General features: G+C 37.0%; 1 pseudogene; it reads right to left on the bottom strand.

Annotated features, from left to right (window-relative positions):
- Positions 1-8,428, bottom strand: part of LOC122023218 — a 48,876-nt pseudogene continuing 40,448 nt past the window's right edge.

Below are 8,428 nucleotides of genomic sequence, written 5' to 3'. Positions count from 1 at the left end.
TCAAGAGTAGTTCTTTCCTGAGTTCCTTGGAGGAATGAACTTTGGTCGATCAAAGAGGGTTGGTCTGAAACCTCTTGTTCTTGAAGCCAACATAGGCATTGCAAATACTGAAGAAGCATTAATTGAGTCCTCACCAAGACCAAGTGGCAGAGAACCAGCAGCCTGAAAGAAGACTTGAAGATTGTAGTGCATCTCATAAATAAGAAATGTCTCATTTTTTTGGAAGAAATACCTATGCTTTCAACAACATAGGTTTTGCTTTAGCCAGCATTGTTTGTGCAAATGAACTCACATCACTCACTCCAGTTTCTTCCGATGGAAGTTTAGCAAGTCTGCAGTAGGATACCAACATTTGTCTAGGATGCAAAATAGGTTTTCTTCTACATATTCACCATAATGATAAGTTATCATATACTTGTTCATATCAGTTGGAAAGCCTTGAGCTGAAGAAGGCAAAGAGGAAGAATCCTTTATTTTACTTCCTAGAATTTGCTAGCCAAGTCAGTTAAGCTGACACCAAGGATGAATGAAATGACATGTTCCTACCATTTGAATTATCAGGTGCTAACAAAAAAATTCCAATGAAAATAAGTGCAATTCAAAAAAAAAAAAAACATAGTGACTCTTAACATATTAAACACCTGACAAACCATTTTGAGTTAGTTTCTCAGGACGAAGCAAATTAACTTCTATATCGGACCAACAGAAACTGAGTTACACATATAAGTGCTCGCTTGATACTCCTGAAAATATACAAATCCTGTACAGATAGAGAAGAAGGTCCACGCAATCTGAAACATAGGGACAATGAGGATTGCATAACAATGAGACAATCCTTCATTCAATCTTCCCAGCAATTTAAGGAAAAGAAAATTGCAAATTTATTTTCAACTAATTGATGCCCTTACCCAAAATCCTGCTGTGGTAAAGAACAATAACAGCATACACTAGGTAAAATGGAACTGATGATTGCCGCTCCTGGTTAATCTTAGAATATTAGACCTGGAAAGAGTGATTATAAAATGTGTAAACGTGAAACATCTCAGAAACTGCAAGTAATAATATTTCAAGAAAGGCTGTGGCGAATCTACTACTCTACAGTTGATATTCTACTTAAAGAAGCCCACTTACAAAGACTATGCAAATAGGACTGAGCAGGAACCAATAGCACCAGAAACAGTGGCATAGGAAAATGGAAGCCGCCTGCGCCAGAAAGGACTATCTTGGCCAGAAATCAAAACAAGGGTTTCTCCTTTCCTGACATTATAATTTATAACAACTAATGAAGTCATATTTGGTGCTTAGGGACAAAAAGATAAGTCCAACAAAAGAGGCTGGCTTGGACAAACAAACTGGATAAGTTGGATATAACCAGCCCCGGTCCTAACAATCAGGAGGCTCGGGGTGAAACAATCAAAATAGACCCTTAATTTTTTTTTATAAAGTAAAAATTATTTATAATGACTTCTTTTAGTTTTTCTAGATGCAAAATCATTTATAATATTATTAATTTCAAGATTTTCTAAAATCTCTTTTTCAATAGATAAAATTGTTAATCAATGCAATCTCTTTGTGATATTATTGATCTCATGTATATTCTTAACAATTTTAATTTCGAGAAACTCCTTTCAGTTGATCTTACGGTAACAGACATAGTTAACAATATTTTCTAAGCAATTGCAACATTTGGATAACAATCTATATTTTTCATAAAATTAAAAATATCAATTGCTGACATTATCTCATTTGGTAAAGTTACTTGTAATATTTTTAATTCCGTAAATAAATCATCTAACTCAACATCTAATAAATTTTCATGCGTAAAAGTAGATGTTAATATAATATTTTCTCAACTCATTATTATCTAATGATTTTAATGTTTTCGAATCAAACAAAAAATTAAATATATTTTCAAATATTATCATTTCACCAAATGTTTTCATTACAATAATTGTAAAACTATAATTTAAATAAACTGAATAAAACTATAATTTAAATCAATTAAAACAATTATACCGGGATAAAAAAGATGAGTAGATCTGTAGATGACAGTCCGCAACCGTCGCAACTCGCAAACCTCCACACCGTAAGCTCAAAACCTCCAGGAGCAACGTGTCGGAGGTGGTGGTGCAGCTGTGTAAAGAAGTGGCAAAGTCACAGCCTCGCTGTGATGCCGTCGCGATCTCATGGAGTCGCTAGTAGAAAAGAGAGCAAACAAAAATCAAACAACAGTTTACCAAACTTAATTCTTAAAACAATTTATATATATATATATATATATATATATATATATATATATATATATATAATCATTTAAAAGTTAAAAGTTGTGGGCCCCTCCAACAAGTTGAGGTTGTGCGGCGGCGAAAGACAAGGTGCAACAGTGAAAAGTTATAAAACTTAGTTTTTAAAATAATTAATATATATATATATATATATATATATATATATATATTATAAATATTTAATATTTGTGGGCCCTCCCAAAGTTGGGGCCCTGGGCAATCGCCCAGGATGGCCCTGCCTCTGGGCCGGGCCTGGATATAACATTTTAAGAAACTGAAATGAGAATTCTGGATACCTATAAACAGGGTAGAGTTCCGTAAGTTATACCGAAATTTAAATTATATGTCTTATCGAAAAATTTAGTATAACAAAAATTCATATTGATATGATACCAATTTTTGGTATGATACAAATTTCATACTGTATATACTTAAATTTCGATATCAAAATTTTGACAAAAATTTTATACTGGTATCGATATCAAAAATTTTGATACAATATTATACTATTCTGAATTTTTTAAGTATACCGTTAAATTAATATGATTCGATATATTTCTGTACGATATGTACGGTATATCAAAATTTTAATATTTTCCCCCACCCTTAGTTATAAAAATATTAATTGATGTCAACTATGAAGAGCAGTATAAAGCAATATAGAAGGAATACTAAGCTACAATATTTAACAAGTAACTACTTTGGAGAGTATACTGAAAAAAAAGAAGGATGAAATATCATTTTAGTACGATCATTCGATATTTCTACCATCCACGAGAAAATCTAGCTTTAAGGAAATCCACATCTGCAAGTGGTGGTACCGACCGATTGATGATTTCCCAAAGATACTATGATATTTCTTCCCTCCACAAGAAAAAATCTAACTTTAAGAAATCGATTAATGATTTCCCAAAGATATTTAAAAAAAATATATTTCTGAAAACAATAAAAGTTGTCGACACCAATACTCTACAACAAATTGTCATAAACATATTTCAACAGCAAACGAATTAATTTTTATTAAATTAATTTATTGAAATGAGTTAGTTGGCTGACACAGTCTTATTTAGCACAAAATAAGTAAATCCAATATTAGAGAACATGAAATTGATCCCAAAGCTACAAGAAGTGACTGTAATTACAGAACATGAAATATCCTGCTCTGTGAAATCACAAGCTTCATGGTTTAAACTCTATTGTTGCCAACGTTCCTTATGCAAGAAGTTAACACAAGAATAGTATTTGACCTCTCTCTAACTAACATGAAACTTGGATAGGTTTAACCTCTATTTCTCAACACAATGAGGGTACGAAGGAAGTGAGTTTTGATTCCATCAGAAATAGAAGCACCATGAAGCCAATCAAGAAAAATATTTGTTTCTGATCATATTCTAATAATAAAAAGGCTTATGGTTTTCATTGTCTATTTCTTGATTGGCTCAGAGGTCTCCTGGTCAACCTAAAGCATATTCTAATAAAAAGGCTTATGGTTTTGATTCCATAAAAAGGCGAAGTTTTCAAGCTTATGGTTCTGATCATATTTCTGAAAGGAGACCTCTGTGTAGCAACCAAGTAAGTTTTCAATCTTTAGGCGAAGTTTTCTCAGCTCATATAGGAATTATAGAAACCTCTGAGGAAGAAAGAAAGCTCTTCAGAATCTGCAAACTATAAAACGAAGTATATGCCATTATTTTCTAGATAAACAAACCTTGAGATATGGAGATAGGATAATCCCTCTGAGTCATGTCGCTTAATAATAAAGAACTTTTCATAGTAGGGAACAATGACAAAATGTCCAAGATTAATTCCAAAGAATTTCTGTGGGAAAACATAATGAGGAATGTCGCAGCTAGAAAAGGTCATATCTAAAAAGGCAATATTCATATTGTGCTGAGCTCATCCTTTTTCTTCAATATTGACTAGACCTTGTGTAATCCAGGTAATTCCACTTTGAGAATGAAGTCCTCATTGTATATCCTTTTGTCCAAGGGATTCCCCAGATGCTGTTACAAGTGTTTTCAGTGACGGCGTATATGACCATAGACACTTTGTGCTCTTGGAATCGGGCCTTGTGGATCATTTCACACTATTATATGCATGGGAAGTGAATCTGCTACAATCTTACCATTTCATAAAAAATATCTTATGATAGAATTTGGTGGAGGAATAATGTTATTGCCTCTGATATCTGACAATGATAATAAATGAGTCCTCTTTTATAAAGTTAACATAAATTTAGAAGGAAAACTAATTGTATCAAGGGGAATCAGGAAAATATCTATTGTATCTTAGGAAATAATTGCAAACAAATCTGAAAGGAATCAAACCAACTTGAATAGGAGGATAAGAATGAACCTAGTAGAAGAAGACCTAGAACATGGATGATGATTGACAGACATCAAACGTCTCTAGATTAAGAAGGATAGATTGGGTGACACACTAGATCTAGGATCTATATGAACTCTGGATGATAGGATTTCTACAGAATGTACATGTCGATTGATTTTGGAACCATTTAATGTCAGATTAAAAACCCAGATAGTTCATGGATGATCTGTGTCTTAAGGTACGACAGGGTAACTACCAAAGAAGCCATTTAATGATGTGCATGTGATAATGATTAGTGCTCTAATTTGAAGATGAGCAATAATGGCAAGAGTAAACACTGATGGTCAAGGAAGGGAGTCTCCAAGGTTACGACATTGATGGCAAGGAGGAAGTAATACGAGACCCTGCATAGTGATATGTTGATGGCTTTAATACCATGATAACACTTTAACTGGGGAATAATATTGCATCATTATATGTTTTATAATAACAGATGAATCCTCATTTATAGTGATTGTTACGATGGTTTCCTTCTGGCCCCACATGTCTCGTGGATCAATAGTCATGCTGAGTTATCAGTCAAAGTCAAAATGAATCAGGCATAACCTAAAGATGATCAGATGTAGGCTAGGGGAGACTCAGGTCCGATCAACTTATCTCTAGATCTCAACACCATCTCTCAGTCTCGGCTCTCAATCACAGACACCATCTCTACCAAGCTCTATTCGTCAACACCTCCTCTCAACATTGGATCCTGACATCATCTCTGACATAGCCCTAGATCTCAATACTATCTCTTGGTCTCGGCTCTCAATCACCAACACAATCTTTCTCACGGCTCTCAATTGCTGACACCATTCTGTCTCAGCCCCAATGGCCAACACTCTCTCTCAACATTGGATCCCGACATCATCTTTGACTTAGCCCCAAGTCTCAGCACCATCTCTCGATCTCGGCTCTCAATCGTCGACACGACCTCAGCCTCAGCTCTCAATTGTTGACATCATTTCTATCTCACCCCCAGTCGCCAACACCCTCTCTCAGCATTGGATCCCGACATCATCTTCGACTTACTTCCAGACCTCAACACGATCTCTCAGTCTCGACTTCAGATCTTGATTTTGTCTATTCTCAAGGTCACTTCACATCGGCGTCACTTGTTTTCACGCTCAAGATAGGCCTACGTCTTACACGTGCTCGCTAACTAGGACTGTGAATATTCCAAGGCACATGACAGCTTAAGAGTGGAGGAGCAGTTACAAGGTTGTCGAATTTGATCCCCTAGATGCCCCCTACTAACATGTGGTGCTGAATGAATGGGAAGGCCACCAACGACTGCCAGATTTGGTCCCCTCATTCGCTCCTTCTATGATGATGTTCTTGTTAGATATAATTATCCCTATTTGGTGCACTTATTTGTAAGTTACACATGTGAATACGATCCGAACCCTTTAAAGTGATCTAACTTATATCTAGTGGGTTTCGGGTAATTGGATGTGGATCTCATATGTGTAGAACATATAGTCCTGCATCTATTATCGTATATTTGCTGATAATAAATGTTTAGTATATATGAATTTATAGTCTCACATCTATTATCATCGATGTGCTGATAATAGATGTGCACTATATATAGGTTGGTCCCCAGAGGATTAGGGTAATCTTGAGACGTCTCTTCGTTCCCCATTGACGAAGAGAATCCGGCGCCGTCAACCGTAACTCCTTCGGAAGGCCAACCTTCTTCTCCTCTTCTTCTTCCGCAGGATTGTTGGATCGACGAGCTCTGCACGAAGAACCATGACAATTCCGCTGCATTCAGGTTCTTTGTAATTGTAACGACCCACCTTCTACTGGTTAGGCTGTAAGGCCGGACCGTCACATCATGTTGTGCTAAGCTATATCCATGACCATTACTAAGTCTAGGTGCGGAAAACTATACCAATTTAAAACTTTGCTAAGCTAATACAAGTTCTTGGTCCTACATGTGCTAAGGGATGCAATCTAAGGTATTCATGGCATACCCTACATCCTCTATGGTCAAGGAGCTGAACTATAAGGTCTCTTGGTCGAAACCCAACTTCCCAATCGATCCAGACTGAACTCGATCGATTGCAAGCTGTTGGATCGATCCATGGATCGATTCAGATGGTTACTGTGCTCGGGGTAGTATTCTGGATCGATCGGTTGATCGATCCAGACTGGTCAATCGATCCAGTGATCGATTCCAGCGCTCTCTGTTCGCGGGAGCGATTTCCCAAACTCTCTGCTCGCAACAGAATGCGACTGGATCGATCGGCTGATCGATCCAGAAGCTTACTGTATGCGACAGAATGCGACTGGATCGTTCGGCTGATTGATCTAGAAGCTTACTGTTCACGGAACTAGGCTCCCAATCGATCCACTGATCGATTGGGATTTCTGATTTCACAGCAAGGCTCTGATTTCAGCACTGTTTCGTGCCAAAGTCACCTACATAAGTTCTAAAATAACTGAAGAACATTCTAATATCAAACAACTAACATTCTAAACATGGTTACTAACAATCTAAGCAGATTTTCTATAATTCCATGCATTTAGATACTGAATAAGCAAAGAGTAACATGATAAGAAACACTAAGTTCTTAAATGTTCTAGTTCTTCCAAGGTCTTTATTCCAGGTTCCATCCACACACATCTTCATCATTGCATTGACCTCCAGCCTCCGCTAGTCCATCTTCCCTTTACCTTTATCTGCAGTATAAGGAAAAATAGTATCTGTAAGCTCGAGAGCTTAGTAAGAAACCATCTACCTCACTAAAACATGCATACGATGCAACTTATATTTTTAAAACATGCTGTTTGAAACATATGAATATTGAACATGTAAGAGCATAGCATGGCATACAAACAAACTAGTCATGACAACAAGTGCTAACATAAGCTATCATATTGCATCAATAGAAAACTAAACTGATACAAAAACTGAGCTGAGCAAATTCTAAACTAATGCTAAAGCTATACTGAATTCACATAACTATTTGTGAGAGTTCGAAAATCATATATATAATAGGTGAAAATAGTAATCATGCTGCTGATGGGCTCAGCAACTGTACTTGCTGTGCGCGCATCCCTAACTAAACCCGGGGTTGCAAATTCCGAATTTAGTAGGGTTTACTAGGTTAGCTGAACCTAGGGACGACTATGGAAGCCCAACCCAATGGATATCTAATCCAGTACAGTGCCACTGCTAAAATAAAATACTGATTATAGCTGAGTTCTTCTTATATTGTTATTTCTAGATTATCTGAACCTAGAGCTAGGTTATTTGAACCTAGATGCGACCGTGGGAGCCCACCCATTGGACCGTAGTCCCGTATAAGCTGTAGTAAAACTGCATTTACTAATTAAATGCTTCTATCGCACTTAGCTAACTATTAAAATGCCTAAGTCGTATTTTAATGGTGCTGAACATACTATCGGGCACTTGGCGTGCGCTGTTGCACACCCTATGTGCCACAACTCCATATACTACTTAACTAAAGCATGCAATCACACGAGAACTACTTATACTGCAGGTGAGGGGTTTCTTACCTCCTGCTCTAATTTTCTTACGATTCTAATCGCTAGATTTCCGGAGAAGATGATCCTTTCGACGATCTTCTTGCGTCTATGCGTTCCTCTCGTGGAGGGGAGCGTCCTCGGGTCGGAGTTGTTGCAGGAAGGAGCCCTTATGACCCTAGGGATGAAACCCTAGCCTTTCCTTGGCTTTGGCGTGAAGAGAGGGTGCGGGAGGGAGAGGTTCGGCGGTGAGGGTTTGAGGGAGAAAGAAATCCCGA

The sequence above is a fragment of the Zingiber officinale genome, chromosome 9B (assembly GCF_018446385.1).
Source record: "Zingiber officinale cultivar Zhangliang chromosome 9B, Zo_v1.1, whole genome shotgun sequence".
Classification (NCBI taxonomy): domain Eukaryota; kingdom Viridiplantae; phylum Streptophyta; class Magnoliopsida; order Zingiberales; family Zingiberaceae; genus Zingiber; species Zingiber officinale.
Note: the sequence above shows the minus strand (reverse complement) of the source record. Positions and strands in the feature narration are given on the sequence as shown.